The following is a 13,704-nucleotide window of genomic DNA, read 5'->3' as shown; positions in this document are numbered from 1 at the left end:
AAGCAAGTAATATCATGCAAGAAGGAGTAAGGTTGAAGGTGTGAATTGAATAGATTTCAAACATTGTTTTTAATAGCTTATCTAGAAAAAGATGTTTTTTAAATGAAGAAGTAAGTTTCTATTTGTAAAGTTAGGCTATTTCCAAGTTTAATAATGTTCCTTATCAAACTCATTATTTTAAAAAAATGGAAGCAGATATACACAGGTTCAAGGTATTCTGGATCAAAGTGTGTAGTCGATTTTCTTTGCCTGCTTCATAACTTTCTACAGGACACCATTTATCAACTCGTGTATTTTAACGTTTTCTTTTTAACAAAAAGAAGATCCAAAAATCTTTACTAATGAAAGGCTGGACTAAATTTTAGGCAACTCTTATTAAAGAGTTAATTGTCTTTGATTGTTGTTTTTTTCATAACAAATAACAAATGATTACACCAGTGAAAATCCACTGAGACTGAAGAGATGGCTGCTCTTGTACAAGACCCAGGTTCTGTTCCCAAGTTATAACTATCGGTGTCTCCAGTATCAGAGGATATGACTCCCTCTTCTGCTGTTCACAAATACTTTATGCATGTGGCACACAGATATACATGATTGTCAAAACACTCATAAAATAAAAAATCTTTTTACAAAAAAATAGGGAATTTGATAGGTGGCTTAGCAATTAAAGGAACTTACTGCTATTCCAGGTTACCTGGGTTCAATTTACAGAAGCCACATAGTGGCTCACAACCATTTATAATTTCAGATATAGGCGATCTGATGCTCTCTTTTAGCCACAGTGTGCACCAAGGCATGAATGTGGTGCATAGACACAAATTGAGGGAAAACATCCATATACATACTAAATAAAATCTTTTTAAGTAAAAAAGAAAAACAGTGAAAAAATCCCATGAACAAATAATAATGGCTATGTTTTTAGAGATTAGGTGTATAATTATATATAAATATATTTACTCAACCCATCTCATTTAAATCTAGGTCACAAATTTTGATATTACCTCATAATAAATTGAAAACAATCCTTTTCACTTGTCCCACTGAATTAAATTATGATGTTTTGAAGTTATATATTCAGGCAAAGAAAATTCTGTCTTTTCTACATTTGGTTCTCTGCAGTAACTGCCACCAACTTGTCCAAATCTCAACTGAGATCTTGGTGAGGTGTGCACACCTATAACTCTAGAACTGCAGTTACAGAGGCAAGAAGATGAGGATCAAGTTCAGCATAGGCTATGTACTCATAGGATTTCTCAAAAATGCCAACCACAAACACTAATTGAGCCAAATACCTATAAAAGTTCAATACTGCCACAAATATTGAGAATTTGATCTTCACAAATACCATGACTTCACCTACATTTCTATTTTAATCATGCATTTCCTATGATAGAAAAGGATAGTTAATTTAAAAATATTACGTTAAGATTTTTTTTTTTTAAATCATGATACTGGAGAGATGGAGCAATGGTTAAGAACACTTACTACTTTTGCTGGATTCCTGAATTCATTTCTCAGAACCTATATCAGGAGGCTCACAGCAGCCTATAAAACTCCAGTTCCAGAGAATCCACTGCATTCTGCATTCTCCTAATCTCAATGTGTACACATGTTCTCTCTCTCTCCCTCCCTCCCTCCCTCTGTCCCTCCCTCCCTCCCTCTCTCCCTCTCTCTCTCTCTCTCTCTCTCTCTCTCTCTCTCTATCTCTCTCTCTCTCTCTCTCTCACACACACACACACTATTTAGGGGGAAGAAGAAGGAAAAGATGCAAAAGACATGTGAACAAAAATGAAAATACAGAAGATGACACAAACAATGCTTTGGTGTCATTAAGGAATGATAGTGTTCCGAGGGGCACTGTCATAATACCTTCCTCTTCAACATAAAGGCAAACTCTGAGATGACTGTGCTCAAGCGAACTGATCTACAGAAGTATAAGTTTCTAACCCAGACACTTGATTTACTAGAAAGTTTGAAAAAAAAAACAAGATGAAAACCAAGTGGTAGGATCTTCAGAGTAAAAAGGAAATAAACTAGAGAGGCTGTGCATAATCAGGAGCCCCAGAAGCTAAGCCTACGCATTCAGTTTTTGTTGAATCATAATGAACTCAGTGGCACAGTGAATGATCAGAAAGGAATTGCGAGTTCCTTCCTCAGGAATTACAGGTTTCTTTTTTAAACCCTGTTGGTCAGAGCTGTTCATGTTCCAACACCGATCAAAAGTATTACTAATGTGTACTACAAAGACATGTGCTCTAGTATGCTCATAGCAGCATTATTCAAAATAGACAAAACAATAAACAACCCAGATGTCCCTCAACTGAAGAATGGATACAGAAAATGTGGTTCGTGTACACAATGTAATACTATTCAGCTTTTAAAAAACAAGGACAAAATGAATTTTCCATGGAGTATAGGCTTTAGTAATACACTGGTAATATTAGAAAGTTTATACAATGAGGTATTTTCTAGTATTTTCCCTATTTGTTAACTTGTCTTTCTTTATATAGCTATCAATGCTTATATGTAATATATATGCCTTAAATTTTATTTTTGTTATAATTACATTAACACCTTTCCCTTGCCTTCCTCCAGTCCAATCTATGCATGTCCCTGGAAATCATGTTCTCTTTTTCTTAACATTATTGTTACATGCAGACATGTATGCATTTGTGCATGTTCACGCACACACGCACGCACACACACACACACACACACAAACACACACAAAACCACACATAGACACACACATGTGCATGCATACTTACCTACTTAATTAAAAGCTACTTAACTTAATTAGTGTTTTACACACACACACACACACACATACACACACACAAACACACACTTCTTTTATTCTTTCCTTTCTCAAACTTTGCTTTGGAATATAAACATACATCTGGGTTGGTTATTGTTTCTGGCTATTTTGAATGCTGCTGCTGTTAGCATACTGGAAGCACATGTCCTTGCAATATAATGGAGCATCTTTTGGGTACATGCTCAGGAGCAGTATAGTGAGTCTTCAGGTAGAACTAATTCCAAATTTTTGGGAAACCACCAGATAGATTTCCCTAGTAGTTATACAAGTTGGCCATCCCACCAGCAATTCAGTATTTCCCTTTCTCAGCATCCTTGCCAGCATGTGGTGTTGCTTGAGTTTTTGATCTTAGCCATTCTGATTGTTGTAAGATGTAATTCAGGGTTGTTTTGATTTGCATTTCCTTGATAACAGAGGATGTTGAGCATTTCCTTACGTGTGTCTCATTAATTTAAACAATTCTCCTTTTATCTCTGTATCTCAATTTTAATTGCATTATTTGTTTTGGTGAAGTTTAACTCCTTGAACTAGAAAATACCATCCTGAGTGAGGTATCAAAGACTCAAAAGTACAAGCATGGTATGTACTCAATGATAAGTGGGTATTAGCTGTAAAGTACACTCCGCAGACCCAAACAAGAAGGAAGGCCCAAGCAAGGATACTTGAATAACATTTATAAAGGGAAGCAAAATAGTCCCGGAAGGTAGAGGGAGTGAGGGAACTAGATGAAAGAGGGGAAGAAGAGGGAAAAGCTCAGGCAGGATAAGATGTAGGAAAAGATAGGAGTGAGGTCCAGAGTGCCAGAAGAGCTAATAGAAACTGCAGCTGAAATAGGTTGGGGTGGGGGAAATCTCTAAGAAGTCCCAGATACCTGGGATGGGAGAGGCTACCAGGAGTCAATTTAAGTGACCATAGCCTAGATGCCTAACAAAGGACTCCCAGTGGAGTGATAAGGACACCAACCCACACACAAAACTTTCAACTCAAATTTTTACCTGTCTAAAAGAAATGCAGGGACAAAGATGGAGCAGAGAGCAAAGTTGAAATTTATCCCATGGGCAAATACCAATCACTGACATTATAAATGATACTCTCTTATGCTTGCAGACAAGAGCCCAGCATAACTGTCTTCTGAGAGGCTCTGCCCAGCAGCAGTCTGAAACAGAAGTAGCTCTCCATAACCAATCATTTGTCTAGTGGTCAGACACTTTGATGGGATTAAAGGCCTTGAAGGGGATGGGCCCCACAGAAAGACCAACAGAGTCAACTAACCTGAACCCCTGTGCTGGAATGAAGCCCCAGGCACATATGTAGCTGACATACAGCTCCCTGGCTGGACTCAGCGGAAGATGTTGAAACTAATCTGGTCATGGGTTACCCAAGGGGGCTTCACCCTTTATGAGGGGATGGTGAGAGGGACTTTGTGTGTAGGGGGGACCAGGAGGGTGACCAGCTTTTGGGATATAAATTAAACAGTAATTAACTAAAAATATTACTAGTTAAATGGAGTTAACTTTTCCCATTTTTAACTATTTTAATGATTATTAATTATAATTTTGTATATCACACTCTAAAAAGACTGGGAAAAATAAACTATGGGGCTCACAGTCTTACAAGGAAGCTTTTAACATCCAGGATATCCAGCACACAATGAGAAGACCAAACCTAAGGATAATAGGTGTAGAAGAGAGTGAAGACTCCCAAATAAAAGGCCCAGTAAATATCTTCAACAAAATCATAGAAGAAAACTTCCCTAACCTAAAGAAGGAGATGACCATGAGCATACAAGATACCTACAAACTCTAAATAAATTGAACCAGTAAAAAAATTTCTACCAACACATAATAATCAAAACACCAAATGTGCAAAACAAAGAAATAATACTAAAAACAGTAAGGGGAAAAGGATATGTAACATATAAAGGAAGACCAGTCAGAATTAAACCAGACTTCTCAACAGAGACTATGAAAGCTAGAAAATCTGAGACAGAAATCATACAGACTGTAAGAGAACACACATGCCAGCCCAGGCTACTATATCCAGCAAAGATATTTCAGGTCAAAACCAAATTTACACAATATCTGTCCACAAATCCAGCCCTAAAAAAAGGATAATAGATGGGAAAAAAACCCATCACAAGTAGGGAAACTTCAACCCTAAAGAAAACAAGAAAATAATCTTCTTGTAACAAACCCTAAAGAAGAAAAGCTCACAAACATAATTCTACCTCTAACAACAAAAATAATATGAAACAAAAATCACAATTCCTTAATATCTCTTAACATCAATGGACTCAATTTCCCAATAAAAAGACATAGACTATCACACTGGATACATAAATAGGATCCAGCTTTTTGCTGCATACAGGAAATTCATCTCAGTGACAAAGACAGACACAACCTCTGAGTAAAAGGCTGGGGAAAAAATTCCAAGCAAATGGTCCTAAGAAACAAAATAGAATAGCCAATCTAATATTGAACAAAATAGATTTTTCATCCAAAAGTTATCAAAAAAAGATAAGGAAGGTCATTTTTTACTCATCAAAGAAAAAATCTATTAAGATTAATTCTCAAGCCTGAACATCTATGCTCCAAATACAAGGGCACCCACATTAAAAACAAAACTCTACTAAAGCTCAAAGCATATATTTAACCACACACAATAATAGTGGGAGACTTTTACACCCCACTCTCATCAATGAACAGACCATGGAAGCAGAAACTGAACATAGAAATAGTAAAACTAACTGAAGTTATGAACCAAATAGATTGAACAGACATCTATAGAACATTTCATCCTAAAACAATATACTTTTTTCTCAGCACCTCACATTACTTTTTCCAAAACTGACCATATAATCAGTCACAAAACAGGCCTCAACAGATATAAAAAGTCTGAAATAATCCCACGCACACTATCAGATTACCATGGACCAAGGCTGGTCTTCAATAACAACAAAATCACCAAATTACCATTCCTGACTTCAAGCTGAATTAAAGATCAATGGGGATAAAAAAAAAAACAAAAACAGAATGGTATTGGTACAGAGACAGTTAGGTATATCAGTGGAATAGAACTGAAGACCCAGAAATAAACCTATATACCTCTGGTCACTAGATCTTTGACAAAGGAGATAAACTTTTCAATGGAATAAGGACAGAATCTTCAACAAATGGTGCAGGTTCAACTAGCAGTCAGTGTGCAGAAGAATGCAAATTGATCCATCCTTATCTCCTTGTACAAAGCTCAAGACCGAGTGATTCGAAGACCTCCATATAAAACCAGGCACACTGAAATTAATAGAAGAGATAGTAGGGACAAATTGAGAACACAGAGGCAGAAGGGAAAATCTCCTGAGGAGACCATCAATGACTTATGCTCTAAGAGCAAGAATCGATGAATGGGACCTCATGAAATTGCAAAGCTTCTGTAAGGTAAAGTACACTGTCAGTTGGCCAAAACTGCAACCAAAAGAATCGGAAAAGATCTTTACCAACCCTACATCTGATAGAGGGCTAATATCCAATATATACGAAGAACTCAAGAAGTTAGACTCCAGAGAATCAAATATTCCTATTAAAAATGGGGTACAGACCTAAAGAAAGAATTCTCAACTGAGAATAGCAAATGGCTGAGAAGCATCTAAAGAAGTGTTCAACATCTCTAGTTATCAGGGAAATGCAAATCAAAACAACCCTGAGATTCCACCTCACACCAGTCAGAATGGCTAAGATCAAAAACTTTGGTGTCATCAGATACTGGAGAGGATGTAGAGAAAGAGGAACACTCCTCCACTGTTGGTGGGGTTGTTAACTGGTACAACTACTCTGGAAATCAGTCTGACAGTTCCTAAGAAAATTGGACATAGTACTCCCTGAGGACACACCTATACCATGCCTGGACACATACCCAAAAGACACTCCAACATATAACAAGGACACATATTCCACTATGTTTATAGCAGCCTTATTCATAATAGCCAGAAGCTGGAAAGAACCCAGATGTCCTTCAGTAGATGAATGGTTACAGAAATTGTGGTACATTTACGCAATGGAGTACTTCTTAGCTATTAAATACTATGACTTCATGAAATTTCTAGGCAGTTGGATGGAACTAGAGACTATCATCCTGAGTGAGGTAACTCAGTCACAAAAGAATACTCATGGATACACCCAGTGATCAGTAGATACTATTCTAAAAAGCTCAGGAAACCCATGTAACAACTCACAGACTTTATGAAGTTCAAATACAAGGAAGGTCATAATGTGGATGCCTCAGTCCTTAGAAGGGAGAACAAAACAGTCATGGGAGGAAATACAGGGACAAACAGAGGAACAGGGATTGAAGAAAAATATCGTCCAGCTACTGCCTCACCTGAGGATCCACCCCTTATGGAGCCACCAAACCGAAGCAGTATTGCTGATGCCAAGAAGGGTCTGATATGCTAAGAGCCTGATATAGATGTCCCTGCAGAGGCTCTGCCAGAGTCATATTGATACAGTTGGGGTTGCTTGTAGCTAACCATGGGGACCCCAATGACAGAGCTAGAAAAAGGACTGAAGGAGCTGAAAGGGTTACAATCTGGTGGAAAGAACCACATAATCAACGAACCAAACTCTCCAGAGCTCCCAGGGACTACAGGTCACACATGGAAAAACCTATGGCTCCAGGTACATGTGTAGCAGAGGATAACATTGTCTGGCATCAATGAGAGGAGAGGTCTTTTGTCCAGTGAAGGCTCATTTTCCCACTGTAGGGGAATGCCAAGGTGCTGAGGTGGGAGAAGGTGGTTGGGAGAGGGAGCACCTTCATGGAAGCAAGGGGTGTGGAGTGAGGATGGGAAGAGGAGGGAAGGTGATAACATTTAGAATGTAAATACAGAGAATATCCAATAAAAACAGAAAAAAGATGATTTTAGGTATCAATCTTCATTAATGCTCTCCTCTAAAACGGTTTTAGCCTTTTGTGGTTCTAAAATTAAAATGTTATCCTTAGGTTTGCAATTTGCATCTTGTAAGGAGATAAAGAGGGAAGAAAAAAAGTTTATGATTCAGGGGTGTAATAAACTCCAGCTGGCATATCATGAGCCTAGTTATGTCAAAATAAATAAATGATCAAAAATAATCTTATTAAGAAAAACAAACTCATATTGGAACTTTGGAAAAATAAATGTAGGTAAGACAAGTGAAATGAAAATAGGATGGTATTAAAATTCAAAACCTAATTGATTATGTATTAGTCAGATCAAAGCCTTTGAGTGATAATGAGCCAGTGAACAGGGATTACCACCTGTCCTATTCAACTAGCAGCTGGACCTACCAAGAACAGCTGGACAAGAACACTTATATAAATTAGCCTTTAGATGCACAGGCCATATTTTTTTCACCAGCTTCTTGGTTCTGCATCTTTATCATTCTTGCCAGAAGTAAAAAGCTTTTTATATTTTGATGCTGTTTTTGCCTTAGGGAAAATAGAGCTTTGAACACGAATTTTCCCAAGAAACAGAATTTGTCTTCTAAATCTAATAAAGCAAAGATGTCAAATGCACTTGGGTTTTCCTGTCAGTGGCTCATCTTTTGTTCTTACAATTATGCAATTACCAATTCTTTCAAAAAATAAATAGAAATATAAATTCTTTAAAATCAAAATTATTAAAAGTTAGTTTTATAATCATAACCATGTAGCATCATTTTATTGGAATTTTGTTTAAGTGACAACACCTATGGACCCTGGAAATACGTCAAATAATTCCAAATAAGAATTGTTGGTTAAGGTTGAAGCATGCAACCATCTTTATTTGGTGGTAAATTATTTTGATGTTAGTGGAAGTTTTTTTTTTTTTTTTCAAATTATCATGGACCTGGAACGCAGCTTCATGTTAGAATGTATACTTACTGTACATGAAGCTCTGTGATGATTTTTCCAGCTTTCCTCTTCCTCCAGAAAGCTATCATGGAACATGTAAATGAATAAGTCTATCTGTCTGTCTGTTTATCTATCATCTGTCTCATCTCTCTCATTTATCTCCAACTGAGCAAATCCAGGCCCTCATTTCAATGCCTAGCACTAAATGCTTCCTCCTCTTCCCCATCCTCCTCTCTCTCAGTGAATCTCTCTGGATGCAATAACACTTCTAATTAAAGACTTCAAATATAGCATTCGATGATATCAGTTAAATACTTTTCAAGAGAGAATATCCGTAATCAGGAAGTCTGAAGAAGGAAAACTTACGCTTCATCCACCACCTTTTTATTCTTATTCTCTCCTTTAGGAGGCTGGTAACTAGCGTTTTTTTTATGTTTATGTTTATGTTTAGTTTTAAACCACTATACATCTACTTTTTCTTGAAAAGGTATTTGGAAAATGGTAGATGAGAAAGAAAAAAAGGAGGAAAGAATGAAAATTAAAAGGCAGAATGATATGCAATGCTTTGAACAGGAACATGAGTGATAGCATAGAATAGCAAAAGAATACATAGATAATGTTTTTCTTCATCTCGTAATAAAGAATTCATGCACTTTAGGTCGCACCTGCTTGTTAAGTCCATGGAAATCATCCATGGATGACTGGCAGAACAATCTGTATCACTCCTCCATTTTAAACACTCTGATGTGTCTCCATAAGTTAGAAAGTCCTTTCCATTGCTACTTGGGAGATAAAACTGGTCAAATGGTAAGCTTCAGTGCAATGATTTTTGTAATGTCTGTCAGTTGTCAACAATTTATCAGATAACCAAGTCCAATTCCATTAAGATAACATTTACACTCTGGAATTGAAGACATAGAACCATATTGAGGTGGCTTTTGTCTGGAAAGGACAAAGGAATGGAATAACCTTTTCAGTTCTCTACTACAGACTCAATCAAACAAACCTAGGGATCGTTTTGTGTGCATTGTTCATTTAATCAGAACTAAAAAGTAATTTTATTACTCAAAATCCCTGTTTTAAATTCTAAGGTTAATGGGCATAGGACAACTTTGGAGGGGTAATCAAATTTTCACCTCTGTTATATATTCAAAAGGTCTGAGGTTTTAACAGGTTTCTCGGATGCTTGAGTAATATTGACACTTAAAGTCTGTTATTTATTTTTGGTGCTTACTATGAAATTCACAGCCTTGTGCATGCTGTACAGAGTTCTTTATCACTTAGCTATATTTCCAACCAAGTTATATATATATTATATACTTGAAAATTAAACAACTGACAACTTACTTTATAGTGTGCTGATATCTAAATGAGCCATTATTAAATCTATCTATGGAAAGGCAGATTATAAACTTTACAACTGTGGATATTGGAGTAAAAATACTTGTATGAAGGGCTAGAAATACTGTTCAGTGGTTTTGAGAACCACCTGTGCACTGTTCTTGCTTAAAAAAAAACAAAACAAAACAAAAAAAAAAACAAAAAAAAAAAAAATAAATAAACAGGGCCCACTGCATTAGGGTGGGTGACTTGGAACTCTCTATGTAGACTTGGCTGGCCTTGAACTCAAAGATATCTGTCTGCTTCAGCCTCCCAGAGTACACTGCTTAAAGGCGTATATTCTATCACACCCAAGCAGAGAACTAGTTATTCTTGTAGAGAACCTAGTTTTGGTTCACAGCACCCACATCATGGCTCATGGCCAGCTCTAACCATAGTTCTAGAGAATCTAGCATTCTTTTCTGTCCTTGAGTACCAGATGTGCCTCTGATGAACAAACATATATTCAGGTGCACACAGATATATCATTTGCATAAAATAAAAATGAGTGTTATGTTTGGAACTATAATATACTTGAAGTGGGTTACTAATAAAGAAAAGATTCATTCACCTCATGATTTTTGAGTTCAAAGTCCCAAAATGAGCTGCATATCGTGGCTCCTAACCTCTAATTTCAGTATTTAGGAGGTGGAAAGAAGAGGATAGAGGGCACCCTCAGTAATAGAATGAATTATAGAAGTTAGCCTGTGCTACATAAAATTCCTACTTAAAAGGACAAAACAAAAAATTCAAATATTACTGCACAGGCTCATACAAAAGGTTACATAGTTTCATAATGAATGGTGGAGTGTCATAATCATGCAGGCACACACACATCCACAGAGATGAGCACATGATAACCCAGAAGGCAGCGATTGCTGCATGGGCTTTTGTAATAACCCCATGTAGCAAATAACAAAGGGAATTGTTTTTTGAGAGTGACTCTGTGGGGCTGGCTGATCTTTGACCAAACCCCCAGTTTTCAAAGTTTTTATTACTTCTCAATAACTTCACCTTTCCAACTAAGTCTTCAATCCCAGCGGACCCCTGAGAGACACATTCTCAAGCTGTGGAGACATTCAAGCTTCTGAAAACTCCAGAACATTGAGTCAAAATAAGGTTTAGGGGAAAAATGCAAAACCAGGAAAATAAATAAAACCATTTTAGCTATTAACAAAATTAGATATTTAAAAATCTACAATTTCATGGTCCCATAGAAGCTCATAGCAACTGAAATACCAGACGAAGAGAAGCACTAGCTGAACCTAGGCCTCCTATACTTATATATGTAGCAGATATGCAATGTAGTCCACATTTTGGTCCCCTACCAACTGGAGTAGAGCCTGTCTCTGACTCTTTGGCCTCCTTTCAGATTCCCTTCCTCTAGCTGTACTCCATGGTCTGGCCTTAGTAGAAGAGGATGTCCTTAGTCTTGCTGTGACTTGATGTACCAGGGCATGTTGGTACACAGGGGGTCTTTCCCTTCTCAGAGTAGAAGAGATGCAAATGGGGGGAGAGGGATGAGAGAGTGAGACTGAGAAGAAGGGATGCTTTCATCAAGATAGAAAGTGAATAAATAAATTAAGGAAAACAACAGATTTATGTTCAAAATTACAGGTTAAAATAAATATATGCTAAATAGAAATGAAAGTTATTATTTGTAAACAGAATTATATCTGTTCTACTGTGCTTTTGATTAGTTTAGAATACAAGTTGCAAACCAACAGACTTTGGGCTAAATTGGGATTGCACACATGTTTTGTTGAGCCTACACAGTCTTTTTTTTAAATTTCATATTACTCAACATTTAAATATTCAGATATTTTTTAACAGAGTAATTCAAGCTACTGACTTCATATCAAATGGGATGATTTAGTCTTGTTTGTCCACCTCTCTTCCATGGTAACTACTGGCTTGAACCAAAAGACATCGCTCTAGAGACAGGCATGCAATGAAGTGAGAACTCCCCTGGAACCTCTTGTTCTCTGTTTACCCATACATCTACACACACACACACACACACACACACACACACACTATACACACACACACACACACACATACAAACACATACACACACTACACACACACTACACACACACACATACACACACTACACTGACACACACACACACACTACACTGACACACACACATACACACACACACATACAAACACATACATACACTACACACACTACACACACACATACACACACTACACTGACACACACACACACACACACACACACACACACACACATACACACACAGATACCTGCCTGCCATTGTATTTTTATTTTATATCAATTATTTTTCATCTGTGGTTTAGAGAAGCAAGGCTTGACTATAGAAATCTGAGAATATTTTTGTTTTAAGTCAAATAACACTGTTTTAGTGTTTTCATTGTTGTGAGGAAACAGCACAACCACAATGACTTATACTGGGGCTAGCTTACAGCTTCTGGGTACATTATTATTTTTTTAATTATTTATTTTATGTATATTAGTACACTGAAGCTGTTTGTCTTCACACACACCAGAAGAGGGCATCAGATCTCATTACAGAGGGTTGTGAGCCACCACGTGGTTGCTGGGAATTGAACTCAGGACCTCTGGAAGAGCAGTCAGTGCTCTTAACCACTGAGCCATCTCTACAGCGCCTGGGTACATTATTTTTATGGCAGGAAGCATGGGAGCATGCAGGTAGACATTGTTCTGGAAAAGGAACAGAGTTCTGTATCTGGTTGGCAGGAAGCAGGAAAAGGGCGTGCCTTAAGCTTCTGAAACTTCAAAGCCCACCCATAGTGACACACTTCCTTCAATGAGGCCATACATACTCCAAGGCCACAAATCTTTATCCTTTCAAATAATGCCACTCTCAATGATCTTATGGAGGGTATTTTTATTCAACCTACCACAAACAACAAAATACAGAAAATTAAAAAAATGAAGGCAGCCTACCTTATTTATGGAATTGATTCTATTTTCACAAGCATCCCCTTAATTATAACTCCAGACCAGATCATGTCATTGACAGAAATGCTAATTTCAAACTCTTCAGGAGACTAGAAGAGGCAATACTTCCTTCCTTCAATGAAAGCAAATCATTATACCACAGTTTGACAAGAATTACAAACTAGTATTAGCAATAAACCTAGGTGACACAATAATTTTAAAGAAAAGACCAGCAATTTATTTAAGTCATATGGTGAGTGTCCTGATTCCTATCTCACAACCAGGTTGAAATGAGTTCAGGAATGGAAAAATGTGCTGGGCAAACATGATATGTAAATTTCATTGTGACTTTCCTTTTTTTCCACTTTATCTCTCTTCCTGTTTCTTTGCTTTCTCTTCTTTCTCCCCCTCTTCACTTTCTCTCCCCCTTTCCTGTTTCCTTTAAGTAACTGTATATAGCATTTAAGAAGCTACTATAACATCTATGGTTATTTTTATGGTCTAGGATTGGAAACCATGACCTTGTACATGCTAAGCAAGTAGTCTACCCCTGAGCTAGAACTCATTCAGTTTTATTTTTAAGATTTAGATATTTAATCCAGTTGAAAGTGATTTTGTGTATCCTCATTTGTTTACTGCCTTGCTTCCCTTCCCTTTCTTTCTTCTCTTTCCCTTCCTCTTGTCT

The 13,704-nt window shown here is 37.1% G+C and overlaps 1 protein-coding gene across 5 annotated transcripts in view; it reads right to left on the bottom strand.

Annotated features, from left to right (window-relative positions):
* DMD (dystrophin) overlaps positions 1 to 13,704 on the bottom strand; it is a 1,259,848-nt gene that overhangs the window by 178,390 nt on the left and 1,067,754 nt on the right. The window lies entirely within an intron of this gene.

Source organism: Micromys minutus, assembly GCF_963924665.1.
Source record: "Micromys minutus genome assembly, chromosome: X".
Taxonomy (NCBI): domain Eukaryota; kingdom Metazoa; phylum Chordata; class Mammalia; order Rodentia; family Muridae; genus Micromys; species Micromys minutus.
This window is presented reverse-complemented; position numbering and strand designations above follow the sequence as displayed.